Here is a 20,844-nt window from a genome sequence, read left to right on the forward strand (position 1 = left end):
AGCTGGAAGGAAAAACCTAAAATTGTGGAACTGTTACCCATACCAAACTCTGAAATCTGCTCTATAACTACTTGCTACAATCTGTTTTGAAATTTATTGGGTTTTTTTTTTTTGTATATGTGCTATATTTCACAATAAAAAAAGAATAGATATCTCTATGGAAACTGCCTAATAAAAAAAGTCCCACCCCCAACTGGGTGTGTCACATCTCCATGGAAACAACTTAATGAAAAAGATCCCATCCGAACAATGTCTGCTCCCACAAGTGTGGATTAGGATTGAAAGAATGTGGTTTTCTGGGGTATATAATAGTCTCAAACTAGCACAATGGAATAGACTCAACATTGGACATAATGGAAGGAAGAATTAGTGAATTAGAAGGCAGTACTGAGGAGTTCATCAGATACCCAGCATAGAGTAACAGAGAAACAAAAATATGAAAGACCAGTTAAGAGATGTGGAGAATAGATTGAAAGACTCTGATGTATGTCAGTCAGAGTTTCAGAAGAAGAGAATACAGGTAATGACTAAGAAGTAATAGTTGATAAAATAGTGAATACAAATTTTCCCATAATGGAAAAAGACATGGATTCAAGATTGAACAAATACAGTGAATGGCATATAGGACAAATAAAAATAAATCCACACTGTGATGTTTAGGTTCTGGTGTCAGTTTGACCAAATGATTATGCCCAGTTTTCTGGTCAGGCAATCACTGGCCTGAGCATTGCTGCAAGAATATTTCATGATTTGTTGATAAACCAGAAGTCTGGTGTATTAAGTCATCAGTCAGTTGATTGCATCTCTGACTGGTTACATTTGTGATTAACCAAGGCATGCCCCCCACACCAAGATAATTCAATCAGCAGAAGACTTTTAAGGGAGAAGAGGAACTCTTTCACTGCTTCTTCAGCCTGCGAACCTCTCCTGTGGAGTTCATCCAGATTTGACAATGGAGCTGCCAGCTTCACAGCCTGTCCTATGGACTCTTTCATTCCCACTGTCACTTGAGACACCTTTATAAATCTCCTATTTACAGGTCTCTCCTGTTCTGTTTCTCTAGAGAACCCTGACTAACATATATATTGCAGTGCAACATCAGAGCCTTAAGAACACAAACTCTTAAAAGCTTCAGAAAGAAAAGACAAAATGCCTACAAAGGAATAACAATTAGACTGACAACAGTCTTGCCATCAGTGACAACAGCTGCCAGAAGACAATGAAGAAATAACTTGAAAATGCTGAGAAAATATAACTATCTACTTAGAAGTCAGCTAAACTACAGCTAAACTACCATTCAAGGGTGAGAATGATATAAAATCAAATATACACAAATGAGAAGGTAAACCCACTGGCCCTTGCTGAAAGAAATACTAAAGGATGAACTTCATCCAGAAAAAAAGTGAATAGAGGGATAGAAAGTGGGAATGAAAAAACAAACAAACAAAAAAAGTGAGTGTGGAAATTGATGAAACATTTTGTTTACAAATCTACATAACTGTAGAAATAATACAGACAAAAAATTTTGTGCCAAAAAAGAAAAAAGATGCAATCGAGATGGCCCTTTTAACTTCTCTTTATCTGCTGGTTGCTACAAGGAATGTAAACCCAGTACTTTCAGATCACTGATTTTTCATGTCAAGCCAGAAAGCCAGAACTTCTATGAGATATCTTCTAACTTTTAAGAGTTTGCAACAAGTTCAGAAAATTTTAGTATACTGAGCTCCTCAGCACTTTGTAGGTTAAATAAAACTTCAGCCATCCACTTAACCTACAGTTTATCACCTTAGGGATTAGCAGTGTTATAATGTCCCTTCAGCTTTCTGGGGTTCTATCACATGAGCAGGAAAGTCTTCTCAAAAGAGGTGGCATTCCACAGACGAACTGAAGGAAAGATGGAATTTAAGTAACTGAGAGGACTGGGAACAGCAATTGAGAACCAGTAGTAGGAGTATACCTGGAGGGACTTAGGAAATAATGAATTTGAAGGGGATGGGGTTTGGGAGAAGAAGGCGAGGTTGCTTGGGGCCAGAGATGTTTGAATACTGTCCAGTATCTTTGTGTCTTCTTCAAGTGCTAGAAGCTGTTCTATTTTGGGTCACGTTGTTTAGTGGCTTACATCATTCCCCAGGGACATTGGTGGTGAGTAAATGAACACCATTTGGTGTGGAGAGTGAGAACACCGATGAAAAAAGCAAGAAGGAGAAATCCAGGGACATCTGGCGGCATGTGTGGTGTGATGGGTCCTTCCCACGGAGCTACGTCATGTGTCAGCTGTCCTCTAATTAGAAACAGTGATCTCGAAAGCAGGCCTGCAGTGTGGTGATGCATGTGGATTTCTCAATAGCTTGGGTCTCTGGCTCTGAGTTTTTCTAAATGGCCCAGTCACAAGGCTCAAAACCAGCTTGGGTTCTTTGGAATAATATGAGGTGAACAAATGGAGAGGATGTGGGTGGGAGCGGGGAGGGAAGCTGGATTGTGAGTCAGGAGATCCAGGTTCTGGTCCTGTCCTTGCCATTAGCTCTTGCACAAGCAGATCCCATCTGACGGGTTGAGATTCCAAAGTTAGCATGTCAGGCGAAAATCCCTTCAATGATCCTCAAAATATAATGTGCCTGGTTCAATATATACAAGTAATATGCATAAATCTATCATGTACACAGTAATGTGCCATAAATAATAGGTTACATGTAACAAAATAATCATAGAAAAAGCTGCACTCTCTCTCTTTTTTTTTTTTTACCATACTCACCCAAATATGGTTTTTACTGTGGTAATATATGTGTAATTAAACATTGGCCATTTTGGTAATCTTTAAGTTTACAATTCAACAGCATTAATTACATTCTCAATGTTGCATAATCATCATCACCATTTATTACCAAAACTTCATCATCCTAAGCAGAAATGGCACCTGTATATTTTGATTTTAAGTTAAATGCCTATATAATGCCACTGCTTTGTATGACCTCGAGCCTAAAAAAGTCATCCCTTTGGGTCTCAGTAAAATAAAATGACTGGTCTAGATAAAGGATAAAGTGCCATCCAGGTCAAAATCCATTGACTCTTTCTTTGACATTGTCATTGAGTGTCTTCAGTGAGGGAGGTAGGGTAGAATGTGGTTAAGGACACAAGTTCTTGTGGCAGGCAGACTGGGTTTTCATTTTGACATCCCCCCGACTCTGAAAAAGTGTATCTAAAGATTTCCTTTTGAAATCTGTAAAATGGAGATAATCCACCTTAGAAGGGATGGTCTGAGAATTAAAAGATCCTTGTAAAATCCCTGGCACATAGCATTTGCTCCATAAATGCTAGCTATCATTATTATCAATTATTATAATTGCTGCTATTTGCAAAGTGCTATAATAAATGTTCTGGGGATATGAAAGAAGGAGTCGTCCCATTTGAAATGAGTTTTGCAAACATGGTACCATCGGTGTTCTAATCAAGACTCAACTCGTGTTGGCTAATGTAAAAAGGGTTTATCGGACAGCTAGAATGGGCAGTGTTAGGGCTGTTGTGGGTGGGGTTCCCTGGTAGGCAGGTGCTGAGATGGAGATTATCACGCAGAGCATTTATGGGGGTTCGATAGGGATCAACATCAGTGAAAGCCAGGGAAAGGAAGCAGGATTGAGCAGAAGGAGAATTGAGTTGGGACACGGTGCAAGGAGGGTTTCAGCGAACACCATGTAGCACTCTGGAATTAGGGAGTCCCTTTAGAGTTGCCCCAGGTTGGAACAAGGGGTGGACAGCCTCTGGGAGGCAAGTGTGACCTAGCACGCAGCAGTTTTCTTCTGCTGTAGCAGTCTCCATAGCAGATGACAGCTGGGGATTGTATTCTAGCAATACTCCCAGCAGCTGGGTGAAAAAGGTGTTTCTACAACAGCCAGGGACTAAGAACAAAGTTCAGCCTGTTCTCCTAGAAGGAGCTAGAAAATTAGGAATGAAGGCCATTCTGGTCACTTCTTAAGGGTTGTGTGGGTTTTGTCTCTGCTTTTCTCTGCCCCATTCTCCTCTCTGCACACTGGCTTCTCCAGCCTCTCATACTGTGCCTGGCCCAAGATGACCTTCAGAACCTGCAGGGCTTTAAGGCTCCAATATCCACCATATCTGACCTCAACCTATGTGTCTATTAAGAGAGAGACTGGCTGGCTTCAACCAGCCTGTGAATGGGCACCCATTCACAGCCCTAACACTGCCCATTCTAGCTGTCCGATAAACCCTTTTTACATTAGCCAACACGAGTTGAGTCTTGATTAGAACACCGATGGTACCATGTTTGCAAAACTCATTTCAAATGGGACGACTCCTTCTTTCATATCCCCAGAACATTTATTATAGCACTTTGCAAATAGCAGCAATTATAATAATTGATAATAATGATAGCTAGCATCACAATCCAAGTTAATATTCCCCACCAACTTGACTCGACCTCTATTCCTGGCCCTAGTCATTGGTGGTGAATCATTTTATACAGATATGGCCGGCCACCCTTATCTGTCCTTTCCAGAGTTTGTGGCCAGGTCAGGCACTATAAAACATGTCTTTAAACATTTTACACAGATGTATTGAGGTCCATCCTGTTCCAGAAAACAGACTGGTTACAGGGGATACAGTGGTGAATATAACAAGCAACACTCCCTACCCTCCTGGAAAGTATATTGTATTTGGTGAGACTGAAGAAAAATAAGACACGAGTGAGGTTGGAGATGTAAAACACCATTTTCGTGGGGCACATGGGATGATGTGGGAAGTCATGTATTCGACTTCTTCTCGGAGTCTGGTTCTGTTATTATTTCTTTTTCCCCTTGCAGCTTCAATAGTTTCCTTTCCATTGGCTCCTCATTGCTTCCTTCTCAAATCTGTCCTGGGATTCCCTGTCTTTAAAAGAAAGATCACCACCTTTCCTTACCTTTTCTCTGTTGGTCTCGAGTTCCTTCCTGGCCGCCCCACAGACAATTTAGCCTCACCAAGTCTGACAGCCCCTTTCCCCTCAAACCTGCAGTCCCTTCACCTTTCCTATTGCAGTGAAGTTCAGTCATCCTCGCAGATGTGAAACCTTGGGATGATGCTTGGTTCTGTTCTTTCCATCCAGCCAGTTGTCAAATCACGTGAAATCTGTTTCTCACATCTGTCTCGTCTCTCCCACCAGATCTGGCATTATCTTCTTAATCGCTCCTTTTGGCTGTGGTCTTTCCATTCCCATCCATCTCATTAGTCAGCCAAGTTAATATTCCTGAAATGCGCCCCTGATGTTAATATTTTTTGACTCAATACTGTCTTCTGGACAAAATTCAACCTTCTTCTCTTGGCATCTCAGGACTTCCTTGAACTGGCTCCAACTGGCTTTTCCAGTCGACCTTCCATTTTTTCCATTTTGTTGAACCCTATGTCAGAAGCATCCAGAGTGAGTCCCCAGATAGATCCCAGGCTGTCCTACTGCCATGCCTTTGGATGGTTTCCTGCCCTCTGATATGCCCTTTCCTAGTCTCTTCAGCCCTTGGCTTGTCTTTCTAGAAGCCTTGCCTGATTCACTCAACCAGATAGCCCATCTCCCCTCTTTCGAATCCCTCAAACTCCATCTGAATCTCTCTTCTGCCCTTATCACTTGTTAAAAGCACTGCATGCCATTCAACTCATATTTCACTTTTTTTCCAGTGGCTGAGCTGAAGGGTGGCTTGAAGTGACTTCAGCTTCCCCTCCCCAAGTCATCCCAGATAAATACACAATCTGAGTAAAAATAGAGTCTCTTTATTCTAAACTAGCTTTAGGACAATTTCCCCAGTGTCTGCTTCCAACTGATTGCTACCTCTCAGTTCCGCCTGTGTAGAAAGTCGGCAGTGGCCCCAGTTTCTTCTAGACCGGATGGTCTTTCATGATAGCATTAGGGCCCAGTTCATCTTTCAGCCCCCCACAGCAGGTGGTCAGGGGTTTGCAAAATGTGACCAATTAGAGAGTACTTGTTGGCTGAATAAATGAATGGATGAATGAATGAATGAATGCCACAATTTACAGCCTCTTTGAGATTTTTTTTCCCCTTTTTAAAAAATTAGTATTTTTTTTTATATTAAGTGAATGAAGCACACTTTTGTTTCCCTCTGATTGGCTGCTTGGAGAACAGGGCTGTAGATTCTAGCAGTTGACCTTCACTTCCTGTTTCAGGTTCTGTGTGAGAAAGAGCAAAGAACCTGAGGCTTTAAGCAGGTAGCAAATGTCCCTTACTATCCAGATCGTTTACTAGGACAGACATTGAAAGGCTTTCTGCTGCTCTCAGAAGGCTGCCCCCAGGTCCTGCCTCACCCTGAGTATGTCCTGGAAATGTTCCTTTGTCTTTGCCTTTGTTTCTCCATCACTGCATAGAAAAGGCTCCTGTTGACTCTTCTGGATTTAACTTGGCCTCGAAACTAAATGTGGAAGAAGTATCTGTGGTGTAGATTGGGTCCCCCAGGTGCTGGCCTCTCTGGACTTCCTTTTTCTTTCTGTCTTCTCCCTTCTGGAGTCCAGAGAGTTACGTGCCTTCAGTCCTTTGTGCAGGCTGTCTTCTGCTTGGAGCAGTCTCCAACATACCCTCTCCCTGCCCGACAGCTCTTGTTCCCTGTTCAGCTCGTATTCAGCCTTCACATTTGCAATTTAGGAGCCCTGACAGCCCCACCCCATGCCAGTTGGAGTTGGGTTCACTTCTCCTGTTTCCACACTGCTTCCTGCACTTTTCTATTCCAGTGTTCATCTCACTGAATTATGATTTTGCTGGTCTGGTCCTCTTCCCAGTTTGTGAACTCCACGAAGGCAGTGGCAGAAGTCTGCCGAGCTCATCAATGCATCCACACTGCTTAGCACAATGTTGAACACAGAACAGGCACTCAACAAATACATTTGCTTTCAACATTTTTTATTGTATAATATAACATATATAAAAAGCAAAGAAAAAAAAAGCAATAGTTTTCAAAGCACTCTTCAACACGTCGTTACAAGACGGATCCCAGAGTTTGTCGTGGGCTAGCTTTCCATCCTCTCAGAGTTATTCCTTCTAGCTGCTCCAGAATGCAAATACATTTTTAATTAATGGATGGAGGAATGAGTGCATGGATGGGTGGGACAGGTGCCAGGTTATACGTATCTGCCAGCTACTGCCATAGAATTGTGCGTAACAACCACGTAACCTCAGTGGTGTGAGGGTTTATTGCTTACATGTCTAGAGTTACCTGGAGGTCAGCAAGGCAGCTCTCTTGATCATGGCTGAGGTTGGCTTTTTTTTACTAGGGTGACTAGGGCCACTCAGCTGGGCCCTGTTTGTCTCTCATCCTCCTGCAGGCTAGCCCATTCAGGTGCTCACGGGGGTGTCTGTAGGGGGAGAATGAGTGAAAACATCCGAGGTCTCTTGGGGCCTAGGCTGGGCCTGGCATATTCTATTGGCCAAAGCAAGTCTCAGCCCATTCATTCTTTTTGTTTTTGAAATCTGATTCTCAGATTTTAAGAAATATTATTAACTGTGAGGTGCTATCCCATGGGAAGCAGGATTATTCTTACAAAGACACTCAGCAGCACTGGGGAGGCATGGTCAGAGTGAGGTGGGGGGGGGAGAAAGAAGACAGATGATGAGACCAGGAAACTGCCCCCCGTTTTCCTTTTGGGCTCCAGACATACAAGTTTTCCATTGCAAACAGGAGGCTGTGTGGGGCCTAATAAATAATGAATGTAAATGGATTTTGAAAAGCATTAAGCATTGTGGGGTTGTAAGATATTATTAGAAACAGATACCACCTTTGCCAAAGGAGCTATTTGACAAGTTTGGCTTCACCCCACGACATTTCCACTGCTTCCCCCACAGATGAGATGGTTGGGAGCAAATTGTTCTGCAAAGATGTTTTCATAGTCAAACAAAATGACAAACGAGACTTACTTTTAGGTGTCCTTTTTCTGCGTGGACAGCACAAAGCTCTGCCTGCAGAATTGCTGGTGATGTCGTCACACTTTCTTCTGTCTGTTATCTGCCCAAGGTAGAGTAATGCTAGGGGTGGTACTTTCGCTGGGGAATTTTCTTCTTCCAGTCCTGTTTGTTCATCCTTTTAGATAAGAGTCTGGGGTGTTTATGGAGGAGAAGAGGCATCTCCTCCCACTTAGCATCTTTAGTGGCCCTTGGTGATCAGCAATGTTTCTGAAATGCTAATGGAAGGTTCACTTGGGCACTAGAGCTAAACTGAATCCATGGACATTTCTTCCAAGGGTGAAAAAAAACCCAAACAACTGGAAACAGTCCTGGACTGAAGGTGGGGCCTGAGGTCTTTCATTCCCAAACTTTGAAAAGGCAATTTTGAAAGATGGGCCTTCCAGGATGGGAGGGAGAGGCCAGAAGTATGCTAATACATTGTCAGTGCTCTGGGCCCCCATCTAGCCCACAAGGGTTCTGGCTTGCATCCTGGCATCTGTTTTTGAGGAATGCAGCTGCAATGCAGGCTGCCTTCCCTTCTCTTTAAGGCTTCAGGTCTCTCCAAAGACTATAGCCTGGGTTGACCGAGCGGAAGCACCTGGCTCAGACTGCATCCAGTTCCCACATCAGGAAAGGAAGTGCTCTCGCTGGGAGCACATTGTTATTTTTCTCTTCCCTCTCTCATGAATCACTATGTCTGGAATCCTCCTGGCCGGGTTTCATCTGGCTAATAATTCTGTCCCCAGGAGCAGGATATGGCGCTCAGGTACGCCACAAGCTGAGAGGCTAAGTTCACAGGCGGAGCCTAAAGTTTAGGTTTGGGCTCCCACAGTCTTGGGCTCAGATTCTGGCTATAGCACCTGCTAATTGAGTGGTCTAGGGAATACTCATCAACCTCTCCAAGCCTCAGTTTCCCCATCTGTAAGATCCTCAAGGTTTATTTTCAGTGATAAATGAGATCAGGCCTGTGAAATTCCTTCTTATAGACGGGTTTTTGATCTGGTTTGTGCATAGTCAACCCTTGCGCCAAGTGATCTCTCACTTCAGTTCTCTGGTGCCTGCCATGACCTCACATTCTTGTCCTTACAGAAGGCCCCGATCCAGGTGGGGACCCAACAGCCTCAGACTTGCAGGAAGCATTTTTTGTTCCAGATGGAGGTGGATAACTTCCAGATGGAGATGGCATGGCAGGAGGACATTAAGTGGGGATTTGGTCAGATGTACCAGTTTAGATTTTGCTCAGCAATGTGTCCTTGGGGATGTTATTTAATCTTTCTAAGCTTCAGCCTCCTCATCTTTAAAATGGGAATGATGTTGCCTACACTGTAGGGAAAATTTAGAAGTCATATTTGTAGAGTCTGGCATAGAGTAGGTACTTGATTAGTGGCATTGGGTGATTTTTTTTAACTCCTGACTACCCCTGTGGACTTACTGAGCTGTGGGTGTGAGAGAGTCACATTCACATTCGCATTCCACCACTTGGAGTCCTTGCTGCATAATAGCGGCTGTCACTACCCAGTCTTCAGGGTCTCCAGAGGGGTCTCACCTGTGCCGTGAACAAGGCTGCCTGTGCCAGGCACCTCCAGCAAAGTATTGCCCGACTGTCCTTGCCGAGTGCAGCCTTGTGGGATTATCACCTCCGGTCCAGGACCTGTTCCTGGTGCTCTCTGAGCTGTAGCCCCTCCGGTGTCATTGTGGGACCTTCCATCTGGGCTGCCCCAGAGCCATCCGTGTTATAAGCCAAAGTGCAGAAGAGGCCCTACCTTCTATTTTTGCCAAGCACTGTCAGGAAACCTCACTGCATCTTCAGACACCTGAATTGGGTATTGAAGTGAGAGTACGAGTCTACCAGGAAAGGGGTGATTTTAGAAAATGTAACATTTATATTTTACTTAGAAGTCATCTTTTCTCTTAGACTTCCTTTTTGTGGGTTTATGAAATCAGTTATACAAATTGATGCTGGGGTGGCCTGCCCTGCACCTTTGTTCTCAGCTGGTGCTGTTGAATCAGCAGCCATGGAAGCAGCATGACATTGCTGCCACTATCACCACCGACAGTGGGTGGAGCAGGGATCTGAACTGGATACTGTAAAGGAAATGGTATGTGTGGCTTTTACTATTGGAAATTTAGCATTTCAAATTGGTTTTGTAGTACCAAATGCATGGGGGCTCTTCTAAAACTTAGTAAACCAGGATTTTTGCCATAAACTTATTGAATGACGACTCCATAGAAGGAACTCAATAAATGTCTCTTGGCTGAGACTGTAGAATTGCAGTAGGCTCTTGACTGGTGGCCTTACCTCCAGCCTCCTCCACTAACAATCTATTCCCCACCACTCCCCACCCCTCAGACTGCCACCAGGTTTTGACTGTGGGATAAAGTCCAGGTCCCTTAGTGTGGTCTTCAAGACGTTTCACCATCTAGCCCCAATAACCCTTCCTACCTGACCTTCTCCCACATCCTTTCAAGCTTCTTAACCTCTAGCCATGCTGAACCCCTTGCCAGTCCCTGAGCATGCTGTGTACTGACCCCCCAGGCTCTTGCCCACTCTCTATTCCGTGGGATGGCCTCCTGCCCTCTGCTCTTGCCTGACCTGGTAAACTCCTGTCCGTCCTAGTCCTACGAGCTCAGGCCTAGATGCCCTGAGAAGCCTTCTCTGATCCCTTTGGCTCACACCATCTCCCCTGCAGAGATCCTACTTCCTTCTTGATGCTTTGTTGCCTTCCTTTGTTTTAGCTAATTGTAATGCTGTAACTTTTGTATTTGTTAGTCCCTGCTGGATTCTTCAGGGGCACAGCCTCTGCCATTCCCATGGACATCCTCTAGCTGTCCCAGCGCAAGGTCTAGCAGATGCTAATAAATTTTGCATGAATGTGTGAATGAATGATTGAATGTGGAAAAAGTAAGTTAGATATGAACTGGGTTAATGGTGTCTTAGGAGGAAGGGGGACTTTGAGTAGGCAAGTGAAACACAAACGCTTATATGCAATGGAGAGGAAAAGAGGCCAACATCCATGAGATATCCAGATCTAGATAGAACCAAGAACATTTGTACTTCCCTTCTGAGCATTCTGGGAAAGCTTGCTAGACTTGAGGGCCTGTTAACTTGGAGGAGAAAGAAAAGAAAATTGACAAACACGACTAAGAATGAATCTTCAGATTTAATAATACATATGTAACATGTATTGAATACTCAGCCACTGTTACAAGCACTTTACATGAATAATCTCATTTAATGCTCTTAACACCATGAGGTAATCTCTCCAAACCAAAGTTTCTGTAACTGAAACTGGAGACTAAATAGTGTATAGGGTAAACAGGAGAGGGAAGAGATGGAGGGAAGAGAAGGGCATTCCAGGCAAAAGAAATAGAAAGTGCAAAGGCCCTGGAGAGTGTGGTTTCTTCCAGGGACTGGAAGACAGGGAGCAAGGGGAGAAATGGAACGAGATAATGTCATGGAGCGGTTTTCAGACCATGCAGCATCAGGTCTTATCCACATTAAGGCTCTAAAAGCGTATTGAGGTTTTTGTCTGTCTTAAAAACAATGACAATCCGCTTCAGAATTTTAAGCTGGAAGTGGGGAGGGATAGGATAGGGACTTGCTGATGGTGATATGAATTACATTTTTATTTTCCAAAGAAGATGTTGATTTGTATGTATCAGAAGGGGGACAAAAGTGATGTGGGAACTGGTTTGGGAAGCTGTTGCAGTTGTCCAGGTCACAGACATTAACTAGAATGGTGGCAGCAGAATGGAGAGAAATAGAAAACTCTGAGAAATGTTGAGGCAATTAGACTGGGTGGGACTTGGCGATGAAATGCCTGGAGGAGCAGGAAAAAGGGAGAGGTAAAGATGATGGCCAGTTTCTAGCTCACGGGAGCAGGAGAATAGATGTGCTGTTTCTCCAAATAAATATTGGAGGGGGAGGGCAAAGTTTCAGGGTGGGAATTGGGGAAAACATCTCACAGGCACAGGAGTTCTGGGAACTCCCTAGGGAAAAATGCTGGATTTGGTGATCCCTAAGATTCCTAGAGTTTCTGAAAGTAGGAACTGGACCAGACCTCTCTTCATATTCATAGCAGGTGCTTTTAGAGCCATTATGTACTTTTCTTATGGCAGAGTGGTGAGGGGTGGGGTGGTGGATAGGTGGGGGGAGCATGTCAGATTTTTTTTGTAGTGATCATGGTTTTGCACAGTGCTCTTTGACCTGTCAAAGGCAGATAGTGAAAAGGCATCAGCATGGCAGGTACTTGTGCCTCTGAAGTATTCCTTGTTGATAATTGTTTCATAATTTCCTATTATGAAGTATTTTCAGCAACCAAAATGCTTGGTCCTAGAAATTGGTATGCAAGGTTAGATGGCATTTTATCTATTCATTTCCCTGATAAGCTAAATCAAAGCAGCCTCCCTCATTCAGAAGAGACTGTAAGTGAGTCAAAGGGGAGGGAACAGGCAGTGCAGCGGTAGTGAGAATCTGTTGCTGTTGTGTTCTTGCCAGAACAGACTGCACCAGACCACCCGCTTCAGAGCTGGGGAGGAACAAGTAGAGGCCAAGGGAAGAGGGAGGGAGAAGACGAGGGTTTGGAGTTCAGCTCCATGTGATTGGATGCAGGTGGTGGACATGTTGGCTGGGAGGTGATTCCTATGGGACTACGGAGCGTACAATCTGATCAACACCAGAGGGTGTTTTTGACGAAGAAATTGCCTATTTGATAGATATCCAGTAGGCTCTTAATGCTGAAAATGATCTTAATCCAACTACCCCACTTTCTGCAGACCCTGAACCAAAGGCCCAGACTTTGGTTCATGGTAGGACCGCAAAAGCAATCCATTGACCAACTGACCTAGAGTAGGGAGCTGCTGGCCTAGAGTCTCACAAAGAATTATTGCTCGAACAGGGAACAGAAAGAACCCAGTACACTCTGCTGCCAAGGAGCAAGTTCATAAAACGTGAGGTGTTTTTCCTCTTTGGTAATAGGACCCAAGACATGAAATATGAGCTTGGCAGAGAGTTCCATATTGCGTTAAAAGGACAAATAGATTTATACTGGGGGCAGTAAGTGCTCTCTCTGAGCTTAAGTGTGAATGATTGGATTCCAGCCTGACCATAGAAATTTGGCATAACGTTGGGAGGACGCTTATGCTGAGGGAGCTGTGACCCTTTTCCTTTTTGGTTGATCTTGTATCAACACTGTAGTGAATGTGCAAGCAAAATTTTGTGCTAATTTGCAGGTATTGGATTCTTATAAAGTAATAATCATCCAAAGAAGAAGACAGACCCATTTGTATAACTTTTTACTGTTTACAGGACTCTTTCCTGAATGCATATTGCCTAATTTGCTTTTACCACAATTCTGAGGGAGGTATCATTAATCATAGCCTACAGACGAGGAAACAGATGAGGTCCATGCCTTGAGGCAGGGCTGGAACTAACCCAGAACTTATTTTTTCAAGTCTGTGTTTAACTTTGAAACAGCCTTACCAGACCATAGCATGTGCATATAACGACATTATCTGCTCTTAGTTTTGTAACCAGTTATTAAGCCATTAGGCAGCTATACTAAGTTTGTCTTCTCACTGAGGCCTTTCCTATAAGTGTGCTGAACTCAGCATTTGAGAAGGTATTTATTTGGATTCCTTTTCTTATGTCTTTGCTATACTCCATTTATTCTCAAAGGCAGAGTGGGAGTCCTGATGATTTTGTCCGGAAGGTTCACTGATGGACAATAAGAACTGAGAGTGATGATTCGATGGACTTGTTGGATGTGCATGTAAAAATGAATCTCATTCAAATAACCAGGCCATACTCACTGACCTTCTTGCAAGTTTAACCTCTGCCCTTGTGGTGGGACAGATAGAGATTCCTTTTGCAAACCGTTGCCATTCCACAAAGGTTAAAAAAAACAACAAAAAAAACCAAACAAACAAAAAGGAGCCCAAAATAAGACTCTTTGTGCTTCTTTTTCTCTTTTCATAAAATCAATTGGCAAGAATCTGCAAAGTTGCCAGGATGAGGTAATGGGTAATAATTCACGGGGCCTTCAGAAACGTAAATCACTCAGCCTGGTGTGGCGACTTTCCATTCCGTGGCAAGCCTTCATGAACAAGTAGCTGCAATGTGCAGAAAATATTTGGACTTTACTGTGGGCTGGGGTACTTTTTGCATGTGGCATTCCCATCAAAAGGTCAAGGAAATTCATCCTGCATCATATTACTATCAGGCGAATGCACAAATGGCTGGAGGCACCTTCTCAATAAAGATTAGCAGCTCTGTCCCGAGTTGGTCATTTGGGCAGGAGTTAATGAGGTCAAGGTGGAGACAGCTGTGTCAGAGTGGGGGCCGCCCTGCTCTGGGTTTGAATCCAGCACTTGCTATAGTGGTATTTGCCAGGAAGGTTTTCCAGAGTCATAAGCTGAAGGCTTGCAGATAATTTTTGTTTAGCAGATATTAAAATTAAAAAGTGAATTTGAATATGCTTGGTTGGATTTTGTGCTCTTTGTATTATTTTACACCAGAGGCCTAATCACATTTTTGTTACCTGTCTGACCTGTGGGAATATTTGAAGTTGTCACCCCAAGGGGAGATATTACTTTACTATGATTCTACTTTTGCCCTCCCAGAACCGATTGATATTGAGGTTTTGTTTTTTTTTTTAATTGACTGTTTTTCCTTCCACATTAGAGAAGGTTTGGAAAATATAGAAAAGCAAAGCACTTACTACAGGAGTCACCAAACCACGACCAGTAGTCCAGATCTGTTCATTGCTTGTTTTGTAAACAAAAAATGAAGTTTTATTGGAACACAGCCATGCCCATTCATTTCTGTATTGTCCATGGCTAACTTCTGTGATACAAGGTCACAGCTGAGTAATTGCACCTGAGACTGTATGTCTTGCAAACTGCAAAATATTTATATTCTGGCTCTTTACAGAAAGTTTTGCCATGCCTGGTTTAGCACATAAGTACTCACACATATTTACTGATGTAGATCTGGAATCCCAGCACCTAGAGATAGCCACAGTTAACGTTGGATGTAGATTTTTCAGTATTTTTCTCTGTGAAGAGGTGTATATAATCACATTTTGGGAGGGCCAGACCATACATCCTATTTTTTGTAATCTACTTTTGTTATTTAACAGTGTATTATAAGCATTTTCCCTGGTCATTGTATATTCTTATCAACGTGATTTTTAAACTGCATAGTAGTTCACTGCGATGCTGTGCTAGGATTGTGGGATGAGCCAGGATTATGTAACCAACCTCCTGCTGCTGGATAGTTATGATGTGTCCTAGTTTTCACATTTATAAATAATGTTGTGATTAATATCCCTGCACAGACATCTTTTGTGCATGCCTCTAATCCTAGAAGGGGAATTATTCCATCTCAGTTTGTTAATTTCTTTTTCCACCTGGGTATGCCTCATCTTCCTAATACATTGGGAGTTTCCTGAAGGCAAGGATCCTGTTGTGCATAAAATTCTGTATCAGCTCCTCTTGCCTCCTAACAGGACATAGTAGGTGATCAGTAAATGTTTGTTGGGTGAATGATTGAATGCCCCTCTCCTGCTCTCTGGTTCAGATCCTGCTTCAGTGCTCCTCTTTCCCAAGGTCTCCCACACCCCCATGGCTCCTCCCTCTTCTGGTCATCTTATTTTCCATACCACTCACTTCTTGGGGCCCATTATATAACTCTTCAGAGCTTTCAAAGTGGTATAATGTACAGCATATATGTCTCTTATGACTGCTGTAATAAATTACCACAAATGTGATGGCTTAAAACGACACAGACATATTCTCTTACAGATATGGAGCCAGAAGGCTGACATAAGTTTCTGTGGGCTGAAATTAAGTTGTTGGCCGGGCCATGTACCCAACAGAGGCTCAAGGGGTGAATCCATTCCTTGCCTCTTCCTGCTTCTGGTGGCTGCCAACATTCCTTGACTTGTGGCTGCATCATTCCAATCCTTGCCTCTGTGTTCACATTGCCTTCTCTTCTTCAGTGTCACATCTCCTTCCTTTCTCTTAAAAGGATACTTGGGACTGCATTTAGGTTCTGCTTGTAAAATCCAGGATAATCCCCCCATCTCAAGATATTTAATTTAATCGCATTTGCAAAGTACGTTTTTGCCATATAAAGTAAAACTCATAGGTTCTAGGGATTAAGATATGAGTATCCTTTGGGAGGCCATTATTCAGCTTATCACATACATCATTTCATCTGACTACTCAACTTATTCATTTGAAATTATTTTTGAAGGAATGACTTGGTGCCAGGAGCTGGTACTCTGCTAGCTGCCTTTCTGAACAACAGGGCTGGACAGTGGTCAAAAAACACTGGCCGAATAAAGTCTATGGACAATTGATCTTTGACAAGGCCCCCGAATCCACTGAACTGGGACAGAATAGTCTTTTCAATGCATGGGATTGGGAGAATTGGATGTCAATAGCCAAAAGAATGAAAGAGGACCCTTACCTTACACCCTATACAAAATTTAATTAAAAATGGATTAAAGACCTAAATGTAAGAGCTAGTACCATAAAACTTCTAGAGGAAAATGCAAGGAAAGAAACATCTTCAAGATCTAGTAATAGGAGGTAGCTTTTTAAATTTTATACCTAAAGCACAAGCAGTGAAAGAAAAAACAGACAAATGGGAACTCCTTAAGATCAAGAGCTTCTGTGCCTCAAAGGACTTTATCAAAAAGATGAAGAGACAGCTAACTCAATGGGAGAAAATATTTGGAAACCACATATCAGATAAAGGCTTGACATCCTGTGTACATAAAGAAATTATATAGCTCAACAGAAAAAGAACAAACAACCCAACTATAAAATGGGCAGAAGATATATGAATAGACACTTTTCTGTGCTAAAAAGTACATGAAGAGATGCTCATTTTCATTAGCTATAAAGGAAATGCAAATTAAGATGGCAATGCGATATCATCTCACACTTACAAGAATGGCTGCTTTTAAACAGAGAACTACAGATGTTGGAGATGATGTGGAGTAACTGGGACACTTATTCACTGTTGGTGGGATGTATAATGGTGCATCCACTGTGGAAGACAGTTTGGTGATTTCTTAGAAAACTAAATATTGAGTCGCCCTAAGACCTGGCAATACCACTACTCGGTATGTACCCAGAAGAGCTGAGGGCAGTGACACTAACAGGCATTTGCACACCCATGTTCATAGCGGTACTATTCATGATTGTCAAAAGATAGAAACAATCCAAGTGCCCATCAACAGTTGAGTGGATAAGTAAAATGTGGTGTATACATACAATGGAATATTAGGCAGCAGTAAGATGAAATGACGTCTCTAAGCACATGATGACGTGGATGACACTTGAGGACATAATGCTGAGTGAAATAAGTCAGACACCAAAGGACAGATGCTGTTTGATTTCGCTGTTATTAAAGGTAATCTCAGAGGTTACACTGGAGAATATAGCAGACCTAGAGATCCACAGAAGTTAGAGATGGGAAAGGCTGCTCAGTGAGGTTGACTGTAAATGCACAGGAATGGATAAGAAGTGATGGGGACTAATTAGCAGGTTTATAAGTAACGCTGCCATATTGGAGGTGAATATGAGTGAAAGGGGGTGTATAGTGCCATGTCTCCCACTGATTAAATCTATAATTATAAACAGAAAAAGAAATAAAATATATTAAAAAAAAAAAAGCACTAGTTGAACAGCAGGGAGACTTAGGGTCTGGTGCCATATTGGCTCTGTGAGCCCTTCTGTGAATTAAGGGGTTGAATCAATCACTGTTTTCTGATATATACATATATAAGATACATATGTATCTTATACATATATAAGATATATATGTATCTTATACATATATAAGATATATATGTATTTTAGGTGGTTCATAGGCAGAACTAAATAACATTGACTCACAGAAATAAACAGGTTTTTTTCCTTTCTAATCTTCCTCAACTCTTCTGATTACTTTAAGGAGGAAATTATAGTTTGGTACTACTGTATCTTCAACACTTTCTCTAATATTTGTTAACTCCCTTTATGAAAATAAAGCAGGTCTTAGGCTACAGAATCTAGGTAGAATTTAATCATGTTATTTTGTATTCACTGTATTTATTTCTACAGTTACCTTCTCTTAATGACAAGGGATTTAGGGTTTTCCATTTTTGGTAGTTCTATAAAACATCCCACATAAAATGCAAGGTGATCCAAGGAATATATTAAATAAATTCAGGACAGGTAAGGATTTAGAGAGCACACACTGTAGAGAAGATTCTGAAGTTTGGGAAATGCTTAGATGTTTCCAGGCTGGTCCTCAGTTTTCTGACTTGTCTTTGCTCTGGGAGGAGGTATGACTGAAGAAACTAAAGAGAAACATCTTTAATTAGAGGACCCAGCTGGAAATTTAGCATTAATGAATTCTGCTCTCTTCTCATTTAAATACATCTGATCCTTGGGGTCCGTTGGGCAGCAAAGCTATGAATATTAATCCTGGGTTGAAACTGATCAGGGCCCACTTTAACTCAGCCTCTTCGGTAGCAGGAGGTGAAGTCTCACTCTGAGCATTCTTTGCGTTTCACTGAACATGTGGAAGGCACAGAGTTAACTTCTCTCTGTCATGGGAGAAAGAATGGCTGTTATTTGGACATAGCACAGATGCTACGAGGAAATCCCCTCTCCCATCAGCTCTGCTTCTCACTTCCTGCTTTGGGTAACTGGTTTAGCAACCTGGGTAGGGATGGTCGGGGAACTGGAGAATAGTCTCTGCTTTGGGCCATCATGGGAAGTGGGCATCTCCTGTGTCCTGTATCTTCAGTCAGGGATTTATGTTCAATGCTATTTCTCTGGTGTGTTTAGGACCATATCGTTTCCTCTTACATAAAGGAAGATTTTCCTGGTTCACAGATACCATTGTCATTACCACTATTAAATAATTCTTTTTTTTCCTTCAAAACCCTAGCCCGTATATTGTGCTTCCTTTCTGGGGAGGTGATGAGAAGTAGAGGGGGAAATGCCTCTCATTTCACCCAGCTCTTCCTAGCATATGTGCCTCTTATCCACCAGAAAGCTGGAAACAGATCTTCAAGGAAGCCTCAGGAGTTGACGTGCATTGATTATCTGTGCTAAGCCTGCCTTGTGCCACCCTGAACAATTATGAAATAACTAAAGATGGAGTATAAAAACTTGGCTGATTTGGTATAGTACACAAGGCAAGTGATTACGAACCATCCCTGGCAAGTGACACAGAATTTGGAGCCAAAAACTCCTTAATGTCTAGATGAAATTAGGCAAGTAGACTCTACCTATCTGTGCCTCAATCTTCTCCTCTGCAAAATGGACTAACAGTAGTAGCTACTTCCTAAGCTTTAGCATGGGTTCAGTGAGATGAGTTGTGGGAAGTGCTCAGCTCCATAAATGTCTGCTGTTATTCTTTCCATTTTGTAGATAGGAGAGTCAAGGCCCAGAGAGGTTAGCTGACTTGCTAAAGTTCACCCAGCCAGTGAGTGTCAAGGTCAGGGTCAGAATTTGTCACCCAGCTTTTGTCACTGTAGCATACTTGGCCGATTCATCAGGGTCGAGCTGGTGGTGAGAAGACTTGATAAACAGTTTCATTTGGGGGCAGGATTCCCTCAGAGTGGTGGGGGAACCCCTAGGGCTAAGCTGTGGCAGCACTGGCAGGGTCTTCGGCGGACTCTGGAGTCAGACAGGCCTAAGTTTTAATCCTGTGATTCAGGCAGGTCCTTTCCCTTCTCTTGCGTCTCAGGTGTTTCATCTGGTAAAATGGTGTGATGTCCACTTCCTCCTGCTGCCTTAAAAGAGATGATGGAGGATAAGGGGCTTGATAAAGGTTAATAAAGGACAGACTGCTGTCATTGGTAGGTATCTAGGTCAGAAACAACCCCTTGGCTGAATGAAGAAGAGGAAAGGAGAAAATACAAGGCTCCAGGAGTTGGCTGGGATCTTCAAAGAGGAAGTCAGAAGGGACTTGGCAGGATTTGGAGAGCCAGCTTTATAGGGCATGCATTGCGGGGCTCCCTCAAGGCTCCTCTGCCCCCTTTCCCCTTTCCCTTCTCCCCTCTTCTGTTGGCTGTGAAGTCTGGCTTGGCAGCTGGTGCCCTCGGGGCTGCGCAGAGCTTGGCACCCTCGGGGCGTGGTGGGGGAGGGGCACAACTTCTTCATATCTAGGGGACTGTGAGAAGAGGAGGGGATGCTCATGAACCTGCACTGGGGCCTCTTGGAGCCTTTTGTACAGAGACTTACAGGAGGGATAAAATGCAAACCCAGGCTTACAGGGAGCGCAAAGAAGCAGGGAAGGAAAAGGGAAACCAATGCAGAGAGGCCTGATGTGACGGGATGGAGTGCTACAATTCTCCCTGCAGGGCTGTGGACGGAGGGCCGGAGATGGCACCTGGGAAACACCCAGCTTAGCGCCCGGTGTGACTGGCGCAGTGTTGGCATTTCTTGCGTACCTACTGTGCGTCATGGGAGCACCTTCAATGTGCTCCATCTCTCACCCTTTTGACAAAAACAGGCTCGGCGAGCTGAAGCGAAAGAGGAGAAAACCAGGTTTGGAGCCCAGGCTGGCTATCCCTAAAGCTTGTGGGTACGAGTCCTTCGCACGGTACCATGCCACGACGGCATGGGAGCTGTTTGCTGAAGGTCTGTTGTGTGCCTGGTGTCTTACAGGCATTCGTTCTAGTCTTGCTTTGCAGCAGCCGTTCAGGGTAAGAATAGTTTCCTGCTTTTTACAAATGGGAAAATAGCTCAGAGAAAATAGTGACCTGCCTGCCCAAGGTTTCACAATGAGTGCATGGCAGAGACGATGTCCAGCATTAGGTCAGTGTCTTGGGAGGCCAGGCGCTGCTGGACCTATCCACTGTGCAACACTGCCTTACCCAAGACTGGCGTTGGAGGACAAGGGACCC

At 43.2% G+C, this 20,844-nt stretch overlaps 1 protein-coding gene and 1 long non-coding RNA gene across 6 annotated transcripts in view; one reads left to right on the forward strand and one right to left on the reverse strand.

The window, feature by feature from the left end:
- Nucleotides 1–20,844, forward strand: part of SRGAP3 (SLIT-ROBO Rho GTPase activating protein 3) — a 304,458-nt gene that overhangs the window by 101,714 nt on the left and 181,900 nt on the right. The window lies entirely within an intron of this gene.
- The window catches only part of LOC143647043 (uncharacterized), a 75,740-nt gene that overhangs the window by 10,875 nt on the left and 44,021 nt on the right, over nucleotides 1–20,844 (reverse strand). The window lies entirely within an intron of this gene.

The sequence above is a fragment of the Tamandua tetradactyla genome, chromosome 9, assembly GCF_023851605.1.
Source record: "Tamandua tetradactyla isolate mTamTet1 chromosome 9, mTamTet1.pri, whole genome shotgun sequence".
In the NCBI taxonomy this organism is placed as follows: Eukaryota; Metazoa; Chordata; class Mammalia; order Pilosa; family Myrmecophagidae; genus Tamandua; species Tamandua tetradactyla.